At 45.3% G+C, this 15241-nt stretch overlaps 1 protein-coding gene across 5 annotated transcripts in view; it reads left to right on the top strand.

The window, feature by feature from the left end:
* Ttc39c (tetratricopeptide repeat domain 39C) overlaps positions 1-15241 on the top strand; it is a 156302-nt gene that overhangs the window by 85661 nt on the left and 55400 nt on the right. The gene's annotated exons all lie outside the window — the stretch shown is intronic.

Consider the following 15241-nt stretch of genomic DNA (forward strand, 5'->3'; position numbering starts at 1 on the left):
GAGAAACTAGATAACTTGCATATACCTTTTTGCTCTCTACAGGAAACTACCTGTAATGGCCATTAATCATAAGCAACAGTTTTTTGTTTGCTTGTGTGTTTATATGATATAGTTTATCATTTTGTACCTACCATTTTGGCTGTGAGGCTGAGGTCACTTCTGTGATCAGGTCAAAAATTTTAAACTCTGCCTTCTCAAACACTGTAGAGTGAGTATTCCTTAGTCATGACTATTTTTATAATAAGTGGGTAAATGATAATTTAGGCGAGTATATTTAATTTGTGTAACAATCCATTCTTCTCATCTCACTCTTACTCCTGGACCTCCCTCCACGTGTTATCATAGGAAACCCCCTTGGGTAGAGATGTTCTGGCTACACATTTGAGTGCATAGGGCTAAATAAGATGTTTCCTACTTGTCTGCAGGGAATGAAGACCATTTGAATAGGTTTTCTTATTGCTTTAAATAATTAGATTTTGTTTTGCTTTGCTTCTTTTTGTTGTTTATGTTACTGTTTTGCCTTTGAGATAGGGTCTCAGTATATATCCCTGGCTGGGCTAGAGCTCACTGTGTAGACCAGGCTGGCCCCTAACTTTACACAGATAGACCCACCTGCCTCTGCCTCTTGAGTGGCAACATTAACAATACTCACTGCCATACCTAGCCTTGATTTTTACCTCACACAGCCTACCTGATGCTTTGCTGGAATGTGTAGCTCTCCCCAAATACCAGCATCTCTAGTTCATAGGACTTTTGACATTGTGTGCACATGTTTAAAACCTTAGCTTAACATTTTTTTTTTTTTGGTGTTTTTGAGACAGGGTTTCTCTGTGTAACCCTGGCTGTCCTGGAACTCACTCTGTAGACCAGGCTGGCCTCAAACTCAGAAATCCGCCTGCCTCTGCCTCCCTAGTGCTGGGATTAAAGGCGTACACCACCAACGCCCGGCTAGTTTAACAATTTTGACTTCAGAGATGCTCATAAGTTAGGAGGTTTTATGGATATACAACTTACCCTAACTTGAATGTGCACTTGCTGTCACTCGTTCTGGAAAAATCACAATATCCACATCATTCTTAGATTTATGTCACTTTTTTCTCTCCCTCCCATTTCTTTCCCATTTTTTCTTCATCTTCCTCTGCCTTTCTTCAACCATGTCTTTAAAAACAATTTCTCTACATTTTAATTATTTGTGTGGATGTTCATGTGGCACACACAGCACATGTGGAAACCAGGGAGCAGCTTGTAGGAGTACATTTTCCTCCTGTCCCATAGCTGTCGGGATTGAATTCAGGTCAACTTTGGCCTTTACTATGGAGCCATCCTGCAGAGAGCAGAGAGCACGCAGAGGAGAGCAGGGTGCATTGCAGCAGGAGCAAAACCAGCCCTACATGCTTGTGGCTTAGTTGGATAATTAATAATTAGTAAAGCAGCTGAAGGAGGAAATGCCTACTGCTAGAGTTTAGAATCCTCATGTATTGTTATAAAAATTAATAATGTTGTATTAAAAACAGGGCCAGTAATGGAAGAACACAATTTTTTACACTGTGCTTGGGATAGGTGGTGCGTGCCTATTTTATCTTGGTAGGCAGTGCTTTTGGTCATTCTGTCGTCAGCTCACATGTGTAAATACCATGGACTGTATGTATGACTACATGTATGACTTGGTGATCTGCTCATGCTGGTGCTACAGTAGAAATGTGAGATTTAATTTAATTTTGTGCTACGAATAAGCCATCAACTTTGGAAAACAAGCACATCATATATTTTCCAGGTGCATTCAGAAGTTCAGTGGTGAATAACCTGCATGACATTGTTACAGAGTCTTGTGAACAGTGAGCGGCTGGGATGGCATGTTCATACGCCCTCCTCCTGGGCACGCCTTTCCGTTCATTGTAGAAGTGATTACATTTCCTTGTTAACTTCCACTTTATAGCATCCAGGGCTGCTTTGCAGTTGTTTTATTTTTATTGATAGATCTCTGTGCAAGTACATGTGCTTGCAGATGCCCATGTGGCTGCCTGATGTAGGTGCTGGGAACTGAACTCTGTCCTCTACAAGAGTAGCAAGACTTCTTAACCACCAAGCAATCTCTCCAACGTCTCTTCCTTCTCCTTAGATATCTTTTCTTTTTTCCTTTTTGTAATGCAAGGTTTGTTTTTACTCTGGGTTTGACTATCACTATTGTGGAATATATTTTGTAAAAATACTATTTAAACTTTTAGATTGTATTTTGTTGGTGTTGGGTTTTTGTTTTGTTTTGTTTTGTTTTGTGTGTGTGTGTTTATAGATGGTGTCTGGCTGACCTAAAACACATGGTAGCCCAAGCTGGCCTGGAACTCAGCCTCCCAAATGCTAGGATTACAGGTGAGGGCACTTCCATCATACCCACCCATAACATAAGCCATTGAATTATAAAATTATAGTTACAAATAAGATACCAGTGCATAATTATGTAGTTAAGATGTGTTTGAAAACTTAAAGGCTTTACAATTCCATCGTAGAAAGACTGGCTCCTGGAGCTGCCATGTGGTACCCATTTAGGCTATATTTAGCTGAGTGGGTAAGGACTGTTCTTTTCCGAATGACAGTGGTGGGAAGCTCCTGGGAGAGGCAGGAAATCATTTTAAGCAATTTATATGCTCCAAAGACTGGCAAGAAGACATCCTCTCAGGGATAGCTTCTTAGGAATAGTGAGGATTTTTGTTTACTTAAACTACTTCCTTATTCATCACTTTGCCTCCTGCTGTGCCTGCTCACTGCCGATCACTGTTTCAATTACTCAATAAACCATATCACAACACAGAAAGGTGCAGAAACAGTTAATGGGTGATGGATGATCGAGCCATCCCCAATACCAGATGCAGGCACTCTTTCCTTAGGATTTGCGTTCATTCCCTCATCCATTCACGAGCTAGCTTGTCAGCAAGAGCACCCCAGACCCTGGCATGGGCACCAAGCTGGTGTGACATGCTCTGAAGGGTGGGGGCTCAGCAGCATCGACATCCAAGAGGGGGCTCCCACTCTCATCCAAGAGACCAGGAACTGTATGGACCTGAGTGTTTGTCTAGAAGCCTGGAGGCAGAGCAGGAGCTGTTGAGGGATGGAAGGACTTGGCCAGTGAGTGGCCTGGGTGGGGATGCTGTCTGTATGTCAAAGCCCTAGGCCGGAGACCAAGGCCTTTCCCCTGGCCCAGCCTAGGGTTCCCACGTGAGGAACTAGAGGCTTAAAAGGGAGTGTTTGAGTGGCATGGTCATAGATCTGCCTTCTTAGAGCTCATTCAGTGGCTTTGAGGAACAACTTGCCATGGCCATTCTGGTTTGAATGGGTTTGGCCACCATAGATTCGTGTGTTTCAGTGCTTGACCGTAGGGAGTGGCATTATTAGGAGGAGTGGCCTTGTTGGAATAGGTGTGGTCTTGTTGGAGGAAGTGTGTCAAAAAGGCAGGCTTTGAGGCCTTCTATGCTCAAGCTCCATCCAGTGTGGAATTCCAGTCCCTCCTGGCTGCCTTTGGATCAAGATGTAGAACTCCTGGCTCCTCTGGTGCCATATCTGCCTGCACACTGCCACACTTCTCACCATGGTGGTAACAGACCAATACTCTGAAACTTGTAAGCCACCCTCAAATAAGTGTTTGCCTTTATAAGAATTGCCTTAGTCATAGTGTCTCTTTACAGCAATGAAACCCGACACATCATCTTTCATTATTCTTAATGATTGATCTTAAAGTTTTTTTCAGTTGGCATATAATGTCGGTGGGCATTGTGGAATACTTATGATTAGATGCCTGTATGCTGTACATAATGGGCACCCAGGGCAATTATCCTTCTTTATCATGCAGACTGTAGGATGCACTGCTCAGAACTGTTGCCTGGAGAAAGCAACCATCAAAGGCCTAGTTATGTTTGTTGAGGTAGCAGTGCAGCATCCAGGCTCCTGGTTAGCTTACCCTGTTCCTCTGTGGGGAGGAGGTCCAGAGTCCTGCTTCTCACATCCTGTCTTGCCCAGCCTGCTCCAGGTCATCAGCATCCCTGTTCCCAGTACAAAGCAGATCTTGCTCATACCTAACCTAGCACACCCCCCCTCCAGCCTTTATGACCCCCTCCTCTTTCTCCTCCTCTTCTTTTTTAATAACCACTGAGTCTAACTAGTGCTGCCTGCATGCACCTGTGTGTGCGACCATCTACCAGGAGCATGGGCAGCCTACCGGTGGCCATACACCAGAGGCGACATTCTCACTCCATGCCAGCAGCTAGCAGTTGCCAGTTGTCCCCAGCTGGAGATGGAACCTGTTGAGCTCCTCCCACATCCTGTTGGAAGGCTGGCTGGCTCAACCTTGTGGGTTCTTGAATGCAGTAGCCCATTTTACAACATCCTTCCCCATTCCTCAACTCTTACGTCTTATCTGCCATGTCTTCCCCAGTGTTCCCTGTAGCTTGGGGGTAGATTTGATAGATGTACGCTTAAGTTGAGTAGCCAGCATTCACTTCTTCTTTGACCAGTTATGAGTCTGTATTGACTGCTTCCCACTGCTAAAGGAAGATGCTCTGACGGGGGTTCAGAGCAGCGCTACTCTATGGGTGTGAACATACTGGGGAAGCACTTTGACAGCATGACTGCTTTGAAAGTGACAGCAGGAAATGGGAAATGTCCCCTGAAGACCTAGGACAATCCCATCCATGGATTTTGACCAGGTTTTTTTTTAATCAATTGGGCATGAATTCCCTCTTGTGGATCAGGCTGCAAGTCCAATCAGAAAGTAGATGATTATCCCCATAGTATTCATGCCATTGTTGCCCTGACAAGTCCACTGGGACTTTTTTCCCCCAGTGGCCTTAATCACCTTCAATCAAGTTTGGAAAGAATTAACATCATTTTATTTAGTTTTATTATTTGAGGCAGGTCTTATGTGACCCAGTTTGGTCTCCAAATCGCTGTGTAACCAAGGCTGACCTTGAACTCCTCCTGAATCCTGGGATTGCGAATATGCATAGTCAGCCCCGCTTACCCCACAGTGGAGATCACACAGGGCCTTGTGCAGGCCAGACAACACTCTGTCAGCTGAGGGATATTTCCAGTCCTAGCGCTGACATTTTAATCCTTCCCCAGAAGTGGGCCTTCAAGTGAGTGCAGTGGCCATCAAGGAGACTTACTGGTTTTAGGATTTTATCATCTGGTCCCGCATGGTTCCAAAGGGACATGCCTCAGGCATGGTTCCAAAGGGACATGCCTCAGGCGCTGCCCGGCCCGAGCTCTCTAGAGCTGCTGATGAGTACCGGAGGTGTCAGGAGTACTTTAAACCGAGATGCTTTCAGAACAAATTAGGTTTTCCCCTCTGAATATTTTTCTACTACAAATTAAGTTAGGAAAATTCCTTTAAGCGACCCTTACGTTGAATGTGCTTAGCTGCCTTAGGAAAGGAGACATTTTCTTTGTACCGTTGGCTTAGAGTCATTGTCGTTTGTTACTTTTACTCATTTGTTGTGTGTTAGGGGTGGAGGGGACACACCACAGACACGCACAACATGCTTGTGGAAGCCAGGGACACTTTGTGGGTGTTGGTTCTCTCCTAACATGTCAGTCCTAGGGATAGAACTCAAATCGTCAGCTTGGCTGCAAGCTTTTTTACTGCTGAGCACTTTTCTTGGCCCAGAGGTTCAACACTTTGGACTGAAAATGGCTGTAGTGAGAATCAACCAAGTTTCTGCTAACTCTGGGGTGAAGATTGAGACCCCGTGCTGCTTTGGGGCTGTTTACTGCCATTATTTAATTCTCCTGGGGGCCTTTCTCCAAGTAGGGCAGAGCAAAGACCTCCTCAAGCTCCCCTTAAGCCTAACAGGGCTGTGTGCCCACTCATGCGTCTCTTCCCAGGTGAAAGAGGCTCTCCTCAGCAGGCATCTGTCAGATGGTCCAGTTGGAAATGTCCCCACTTTCCCTGGCCGTCTTGGAATGGATGGCGAGGACTTGTGTGGTGCCAGTGAGCACTTCCAAGCTCTGACAGTAGCTGCTCACATGCTTCCTTTAGAGATGCTGCCCCACCATCAGGTTGAGACTGAGGCCTCTGTGTTAGCATGTGACAGCTTCCTTACAGTGTGCTCAGAGAGCTTGAAATGCAGGACGTGACAGATGGAACTCACAGGCCAATGGTGGCGGGGGGAAGGGGGCTACACAAAGACTGTGACATGGTCAAAGCAATTGTTTTAGCTTCCAGTTCTGACCTCATCAAATTCCTTATTGTAAATTCGTTTATTTATTATTCTTGACAGTGTCATGGACTCAGCTTAGTGAAGGAATGATTTTACATCAAAAGAGATACTTTGTTTAAGGTGCGACTTAGCTGAAATCCTAAGGAAATGTTTGTTGTGTTTGTGAGACTAAAGACTTATTGGTTGTCTTCCCCTTCACTCAATCTTCCTTTCTTTTTATTTTATGGGTATACATAAAAGTTCTTATGTATATTACCTTGTAGCTAATATTAAAAGAGAGAGAGAGAGAGCTCTCTAAATCATGATTGTATTTTTTAGGGGAAAAAAAAAATCAGAGAGGGACTGGAGTTAAGGGCCAGCAGTTAAGAATCTACATTTCTCCTCTGGGCCCACAGGGTACCAGCACTCACACATCTACATAACCCCCACACACAAATGGTTTACACAGAATTTAAAATAAATATTTTTTTAAAAGAAAGAAAAATATGAGAAGGTGTCTTGGAGTGAAACCTCCTATCAGCGTCTTTCTCTGTCCTTTTTGGGCCTGGTGTTCTCCTAACCCTGGGCCACAGATGGCTCCAGCCAGCCCTCAGCTTGCCACAGAGTAAGCATCTCACTCCCACAGCAGCAGAGTCTGCCTCAGCCCATCTCGTTACCGGTGGATGGCCTCCCCTGTTGGGAGTTGCAGAGGCTACAGCTGAATCTCAAGGAGTGTTTGGAGCTAGCACACTTACATGAGTGGTGTATCGTCTTTCTGAAAGGGGAGTAACTGTGGGGGCGTTCATGCCGCATGTGACACTGGCACTGTGTAGGCTCTGCTGTCTGTCTCCCCCACCCCATACACACTTTTGATTATATTTTCATTTTTTAAATTTATTTTTAATTGAAATCATCATTAGTTTTCTTGTCCTTTTTATCCCTTTGGCTCCTCCTTCCCCCAGCGAATCGCACACACCCACACCACTCTCAAGTAATGACCTCTTTTTCTTTGACTGTTAATGTTATATACACACATCTGCAAGCCTATGTATGCACAGCTACATGAATACCACGTACTTACTGGAAATACCCTTCATCTCATCGTCTCAGAAAACAAATATTTTCACTTTTCTCTGTGCATTTCTGTTGGAATATGCTAGTCACAGCTCTTCTATTTCTACATTAAAGTACTTTAAACAATTTTAGCTCAAATTATTTTCCATCACTATTTTATTTTTTTTACATAGTCTCTTGAAGTTCAGTCTGGTTTCAAACTTACAATGTAACAGAGGGTGATATTAGACTTCTGACCCTCTACCTCTCTTCCGGAAGTGCTGGGATTCCAGGCTCTGCTGTCATCTCCCTTCCCCATTCTTCTCTCTTTCCTTCCCCCCTCTCCCTCCTCTTCCCCTCTTTCCTTCCTCCACCTCTCCCCCTCCCCTGCCCTCTCTCCTTGAGTTATCTTATGATGACACCCTGGTTCCATTGCAGACAGCTGGTTTCTTTTTGTTGTAGGAAGAAAATTTCAAACTGGCAAAATATATACTACATTATTTTATCATCTTAGCCATTCTTCTGTTATTTCATATGTCAGGGTGTTTGGCCTGTGTATGTGTGTGTGTGTGTGTGTGTGTGTGTGTGTGTGTGTGTGCATGCCTACTGCTTGAGGATCAAGTCAGAAGAGGTCATCGGATCCCCTGGAACTGGAGTCACAGTGAGCTGCCGCTTGGGACTGGGAATCTAACCCAGGTCCTCTGGACTAGCAGCCAGTGCTCTTAACACCGGAGGCAGGCATCTCTCTAGCTCCCATCTTGGCCATTTTTAAGTGTATAGTTTGATAGAAAATGCATTCATATTGTTTGTTGTCTTAGTCAGGGTTTCTATTCCTGCACAAACATCATGACAAGAAGCAAGTTGGGGAGGAAAGGAGTTATTTGGCTTACACTTCCATATTGCTGTTCATCACCAAGGAAGTCATTACTGGAACTCAAGCAGGTCAGGAAGCAGGAGCTGATGCAGAGACCATGGAGGGATGTTCTTTACTGGCTTGCTTCCCCTGGCTTGCTCAGCCTGCTCTTTTATAAAACCCAAGACTACCAGCCCAGAGATGGCACCACCCACAAGGGGACCTCCCCCCTTCATCACTAGTTGAGAAAATGTCCCACAGCTGGATCTCATGGAGACATTTCTCCAACTGTAGCTCGTTTCTCTGTGATAACTCCAGCTGTGTCAAGTTGACACACAGAACCAGCCAGGACATTTGTCAAGCAATCTGCAGACTTGTTCCCACCTTGTAAAACTACAACTCCATCCCTGTAAACACTCACACTCCTCCGCCACCCCAGCCCCAGTAACCACCATTGTCCTCTCTGTGGGTTTGCCTATGCCGCGTACCTTATGCAAGAAAAATCAAGGTACATTTGTGGTTTTGTGACGAGTATTTCTCAACCTAGCCTGTATCTTCTTCAAAGTCCATCCATGTAGTAGCAAGCTTTAGAATGCCCGCCTGTGTTTTGAGCGGGAAGAAGGTTCTGTGTGTGCCTATACTCCCTTTCCTTGCCTGCTCATCCCTCCTGGACACATGGAGTGCCCCCGCCACTGGGAATCAGGCCGCCGTGGAACTTGGATGTGCAAGTACATTTTGAGTCTTGCTTTCCATTGTGGGGTGAGTAGGCAGGGAGGATTTCTGCACTGTATCGCAAATCTATTGGTAATTGTTTTGAAGCATACCAACATTGTCCATAGTTACTGACACTATCTCCTAGACTCCCAGCTGCACACGTGTATGTGTATGACTCTGCGTGTGTCTGTGTGTCTGAGGGTATGTATGCCATAGTGTGTTTGTAGAGATCAGAGACAACTTTGTGGAGTCATTTTTCTCCTCCCACCTTTACATATGTTCTTGGGATTGAACTGGACTTTCCAGGCTTGTGCAGCAAGCCCCTCTACCGACTGAGCCATCTTGCCAGTCCTTGAGTCATTCTTATGGTGGGCTTTTGGTTTTGCCATGTTAGGTTGTGGGTACCCTTCCCAGCCTCTGGCTATGACAACCTATGAGACGGGATTTGCAGCTAGTCCTTCTAGTTCATGGTCTGCCTGTGGCAGCACTGTTGACTGTGTCCTTTGGTGCACAGAAGTTGGTGATTTTAACCTAGTTCAAATTATCTTTCATTTTTCTTTATTACCTGTGATTTCTGTGTTATGGCCACAAAACCAGAAACACCAGGCTGGTATGCCGGCAGTCTCTGTTTTTCAAGACAAGGTCCAGAGGCTCACCCCTGAGCGGGTGAATGGTGCTCATCTGCTGACTGGGTTCAGGGTCCAGCTTCTTCTGTCTCACACAGGCTTCATGCCCTCCAACATTCGGAGAGAAGAAAAGTCACTTTGAAAAAGCCTTCTAAGAACTTAACATATGAATTCAGAACATTTTTAGGAAAAAAAAAAATCAAAGGCTTGAAATTTTCCAGCTGTTCACTTTGAGTGGTAAAATTGCATTTGAAGAGGTGTAGCTCACCAGGGGCTGCCTGAAAGTTATGTTCATTTATCTTGTGGAAAAATATTCCTTTAAGAATTAAGTGTAAAGCTGGCACCACTCGGTTCAGCCAGTGAAGGGGCCTCCCACTACAGCTGCTGACCTGAGTTCAGTCCCTGGGACTCATACTGGGAAAGGAGAGAAACTGTCCTCCACACAGGCACCTTCGCAAGCTTGCAGCCCCATACCCCAGGCACTGATGCACTCAAAACAAAGATAAACTTTAATTTAAAAATGAAAAGCAATTCATTGTATAATTTCCTTTCCACTGTATTTCTGAGAACAAACCCTGATCAGTTGGGTTTGGAATATCCTGGAGAAATTTCAAAGAATTCCATCCCTTGAAATGTTGCTCAGCACGGGGGCAGATGGCATATTGCTTCCTTGGGTTCATAATAGGCTCTCTACTTTTAGTGATGCACTGTGGTAGAAGGAAGAAATTCAGACACATTTTATGAGTGAAAGTTCACTTTCAAAACTAAACTGTGGTGGTAAACACAAGGAGGCATTCATCAGCGTGTTCCAAAAGACATCATTTTTCTTGGAGGGGGCACGTTTTTGTTTTTACTTTGGAAATTTTCGCTTCTTGTGACTATAATAGTCTGTCTGAGGTGGGATGACTTAAAAATGGGTTTATTTTGCTCACAGTTTCAGGAGGTTCAGGGACCTAGCATGGGCCTCAGGTTAGTTCCAGCAAGGGTCCTCTGTGCTTCATCGCACCATGGGAGACACCAAGAGAGGGAACAGGGGGCACACAGCCGATCAGGAAGCAGAGAGACTGCAGAGGTCAAACTCAACCTTCTAGTGTAGTTCTCGTTGGATCATCAACCAGGGCCCAGGAGGTCTACCTGGATCTGAGTGACCTGGGACCTCTGAAAGGTTCTGTATCGACATCATCAGAGTGAGGACCACATTTCCAAAGCATGGACTTCAGGGAAGCAAACCATAGCCCATCTCCAACTTGTGTAATGAATTGTAGTATCTGCCTCAAATGAACTCAATTATTATGACACTCTTCTCTGTACTTTTGGCTATTATGCTTTGAGGGGAGGCAGCCCCAGAACAAAGACTTACTGGTTTTAAATGCTAAGAATACCCCTGTTGGAAAACAGACATGCTGGCATTTAGCTCATAGGAGAGTTCTGTGTTCTCAGTGTAAGGTACTTCCTGTCCCTGTCAGAAATCTTCCTAGATAATTAATGGTTTATTAATACTGTCAAGGGTAGTTTGATATCTTGCCTTCTAATTGTATATGTATATATGTCTGTGTATGTGTTTGTATGTCTTTCTGTGTGTATATATACCTATATATGTGTCTTTATGTCTGTGTATGCATATATGTGTTCTGTTTCCTGTGTTCTAGAATTATTTTTCTTGTTTCCATTGTTTGGTGTGCCTTATGTTGGAAACTCTGTTGTTGCCCACCCCTAACCCCCACCCCTTTCCCTGTATAGCTCTTCCTTGTTGTGGAAGAATGAAGAATCTGTTCCATGATGTCGCCTACAGGGTAGCTCTGGCCAGTTCTGTTGTCATGATGGGTGGTTATTGAATTTCTTCTGTTTCCTGTCTTCATGATTGCTGCCTGTGTGTCTTTGGGACCCACAGAGTAAAGAGGCTCCAGTTGTCTTAGTTGCTGTTGAGGGAAGTTCCCTTCCCCTCCTCAGCCACTTCAAGTCCTTAGAGAACAGGCAGGGTCACTGCCCACTGCCTCCCTCCCCTATTTACGTTTGATCAGTTTTCAAAATAATGGGTTGGTTTTCTAGGGTCCTATGTCATGTGAAATGTTTCCTGTGTGCTCAAGTGTTTCAGCAGTGGATCTCCAGCTGGTACAATTGTTTTAGGGACTGTGGGATCTTTGGGACTAAGAACTATAGAGCTTAGCTAGGCTGTTGAGGAGTAAGCCTGATCCTCTTCTAGTCTGTCTCTGCCTCTGGTCTTTACCTTTCTCTAAATGTAAACTTCTGTCCTCTGTGACTGTCAGTCAGAATGGGTTTCTTCTCCTGGAAGTTGCTGCTGTTGGGGGTTTGCTCACAATAACTGGTACATTTTTTATCCTTTTAATGGAAAAGTTTAATTAGCTTGGCTTATACTGACTTGTTTCCATACATTTCCCCCTCAAAGATGGCAAAACATTTTCTTCATCGGATAGTAGGAACCTCTTTAAGAGCATAGTATTGGTTTTTCTTAAAATTCCTTACTCAGTGCTGTAGCTAGGCACTCCAGGCTCTTCTTGCACCTCATCTGGAACCGGTGTGGTGTTTCATGGGGGAGACACAGTGTGTTCAGCAGTGTATTTAGGGAGGGTGCCGACTACCCACATGGCTGCTGGGCTTATTATACACAGCTGAGCAGTGAACATTGTTTCTCGACTTTGCAGAGGACAGAACCAGGAAACAGATCCATTGCTAAAGACTGAAAATACACACTGAGTTTGCATGGACGCTGGCAGTTTGTATTCTGAACTGGCTCCGTGGGTAAACGCAACAGCTGCTTTTCCAGAGGACCTGGGTTCAATTCCTAGCACATACATGGTGCCTTATAACCATCTGTAACTTCAGTTCTGTGGGATCCAGCTCCCCCTTCTGGCCTTCTCAAGCACTGCACCCGGTGCATGGACATGATATGCAAGCAAAACATATACATAAAATAAAAATAAAGGAAAATGTTATTTAGTATAAAGTCATTGGCTTTAATTGTGTATCACAAAACTATGTCTTCACCATTGTAGAAAACTTGTCCTGCAAGGATGTGACTGCTAGAAACAGGTTAGACTTGTGGAGTAGAGTGTCTGAGGAGGGCCATTGCTGAGGACATTGCAGAACAGGAATCCACTGTCAGATTTACATGCCTTCTAAGTCTGTTGGTTATGTCACCCGAGCTGCTGCTGCCTGGATTTTCATGTTTAAGGGGTGTGTTTGTGTTTGTGTGTAACTTTTTAAAAAGATTTATTTAATGTATGTAAGTACACCGTCCCTCTCTTATGAGACACCAGAAGAGGTCATCAGATCCCATTACAGATGGTTGTGAGCCACCATGTGGTTGCTGGAAATTCAACTCAGGACCTCTGGAAGAGCAGTCAGTGCTCTTAACCGCTGAGCCATCTCTCCAGTCCCCATGTGTAATTTTTTTTTTTTGAGACAGGTCTTATGTAGCCCAGGCTAGCTCACATCTTGAGCTCCCAGTCCTCGCCTCTCCTTCCAGGTGCAGAGATTGCAGGTGTTTGCCCTATCACATGGCCTATATGTGTCTGGATGGGCATTGAACTCAGGCCTAGTGAATACTAGTCAAGTATTTTACCAGTGTCCACAGTCCTAAATACCTGTTTTTCAAACAAATGTTGGGGCTTTCCTGCCACCATGGGGTCCTCAAGTGACTAACCTTGATTTCAGTAGAACATGCTTCCTGCCTCAGCCCTGGGATTTCAGTAATTATCCTCATATCTTTGGATTCATTTTAAAATCCAAAGATTTTAAAATCCCCAAGACCTGTTTTGTATAGGGACATTTGTACATGCCAGAGTTAAGTAAGATGAAGTAAGTTAGTGTTGGGTTGTTGGGTGCCGGGCATGGGCGAATAAAGGGAGTGGGAGAAAACCCACGTCCCGCCAGAGCTCCAGTGATCTGGGTGGGTGGAGGATTCCCACACGCTTTCCACATGGCCCCAGGTAGGTGTCTGGCTGTGGGAAGCTATAGACCCAGTCCTCGGGGTTCAGGGGGAGGTGGACAAGGGACAGTCGGAGGTCTCTGGACCTCACAGAGGCCAGAGATAACAGGTTCTCAGTTTCGGGCATCTCAGACACCGCTGGATACCACAGAAGACCTGAGAACAAAATGGGGGCCCCAGGGGCGGCTCGGTCAATCCCAGAGCAGAAGGGAGGAGAGAGCAGGGGGAAAGGGGAGCTGGGTGGTTCCCATGCAGGCGAGAGTCCTTGGTCCTGTCTGTGGCTGGAGAGCGGGAAGGCCTTCCTGCAGGAGGCTCTTTAGGGGAAAGTCGTTCAAGCATGGTGGGCCTTGATGAGCAGAGACAGTCTATGGTTTTAGAACTTTATTATAGAAGGCAGGGAAAGAGGCCAGCCATGGCCACGTGGAGAGAGAGGGGAAGGGAGAGAGAGAAGGAGGGCTAGAGATGAGAGTAAGAAAGGTGAGAGCTTAAAGAGAGAGAGGAGGGGCCAAGCAGCTCCTTTATCAAGATGAAGGTAACTGTGGGGGTGGAGTCTAGCCAGAATGCCAGAAGCTTGGGGCTTTATCTGTATGACTGATAGTCACAGAATTATGGAGTTGGGAGCTCTGTGGTGTCAGGCCCCTGTCTCTGGGAATGTGACTCACTGTTCCGTCCCATTTAGAGTTTTCTACTGGGTCACTGGAGCAAGCCTCATTCAACCAAAACAGGCTGCCTTTCTCGGTCCCACATTGGGTCACTTGAAGTATGTGAAATTAAAGGCTGAGTGGACCCAGCAAGGGAAGCTGGGTAGACTGAGCCGTGCCGCTAACAGGGCTGTGGAGCTAGGCTGACAGGACAGCAGCTTGTGCCCCATGTGCCCATGCTGGATGGCGGAGGGGCAGGACCTCAGGGAGGGAAAGTGCCTCGGCTGGACAGGTGCCAGCATCTTTTCTTCCATTTAAATGATAAGACAGCGTGTGAGGTAACAGGAGGGAGACTTGGCGCCATGAATAATTAATTCCTGTGGTTCTCAGGAAGCTAATTTTAGCCAAGATCATGAAGCAAAAGTAGCAGTGGCTGAACTGCAATCAGGATGGGGAAGCAGAGCGGCCATTACTATGCTGAAATCCATCAAATCATCTGTCCTTGAGAGCAGTGACCTCACTCCCTCTCTGACCCGGTCCTCCAATGCCTGCTGTGTAAGACATCAGGATGCAGTTGATACAGGACCTAGAAACCTGTGCGGCATCTAAGCTCTAGGTGATGCTGCAGAACGAGAAGCAGCAGCATATGTTTGGAGGGCACTGTAGTCATGACAGAGCTCCCAGCTAGGTTAGGCATCTAAGTGCTGTTTTGGGTTCTTGGCAAGTGAGCTGACCTTCCAGTTTGTTGCCACGGTTGATTCAAGCATCCTGTTAAGTGGCGGGGACAGGGGAAGCAACTTGAAGGCCAACATAGAGTGAGCAGCAGTGCAGATAGGTGGGGAAAGGTACTAGGAGAGGTTAGCTTTGGAAATCGTTTTAATTGTGGAGTCTCCCCCAACAACACAACCTCACAAAGCCCACTGCAAGAAAAGAAGGAGATATGCATGTATTTTGACTGTGGTAGTCTGTCTCAAGAACAGATTTGTTATTGCCTGCAAACATATCTATGTAGGGTATTCCTCAGGCAGAGATGTGGGCATTCATATATACAAGGGCTCACTTTCTTTCTTTTTCTTTCTTTCACTCACACACACACACACACACACACACACATACTCCATACACACACACACAACCCTTTTCATGTTGGGCATAATGTAAATTTTTTTTCTTTCTTTCTTTTTTTTTTTTTTCACAATGTGAATTTTTAGTGGATGGAA

This window comes from Mus musculus, chromosome 18 (assembly GCF_000001635.26).
Source record: "Mus musculus strain C57BL/6J chromosome 18, GRCm38.p6 C57BL/6J".
Taxonomy (NCBI): Eukaryota; Metazoa; Chordata; class Mammalia; order Rodentia; family Muridae; genus Mus; species Mus musculus.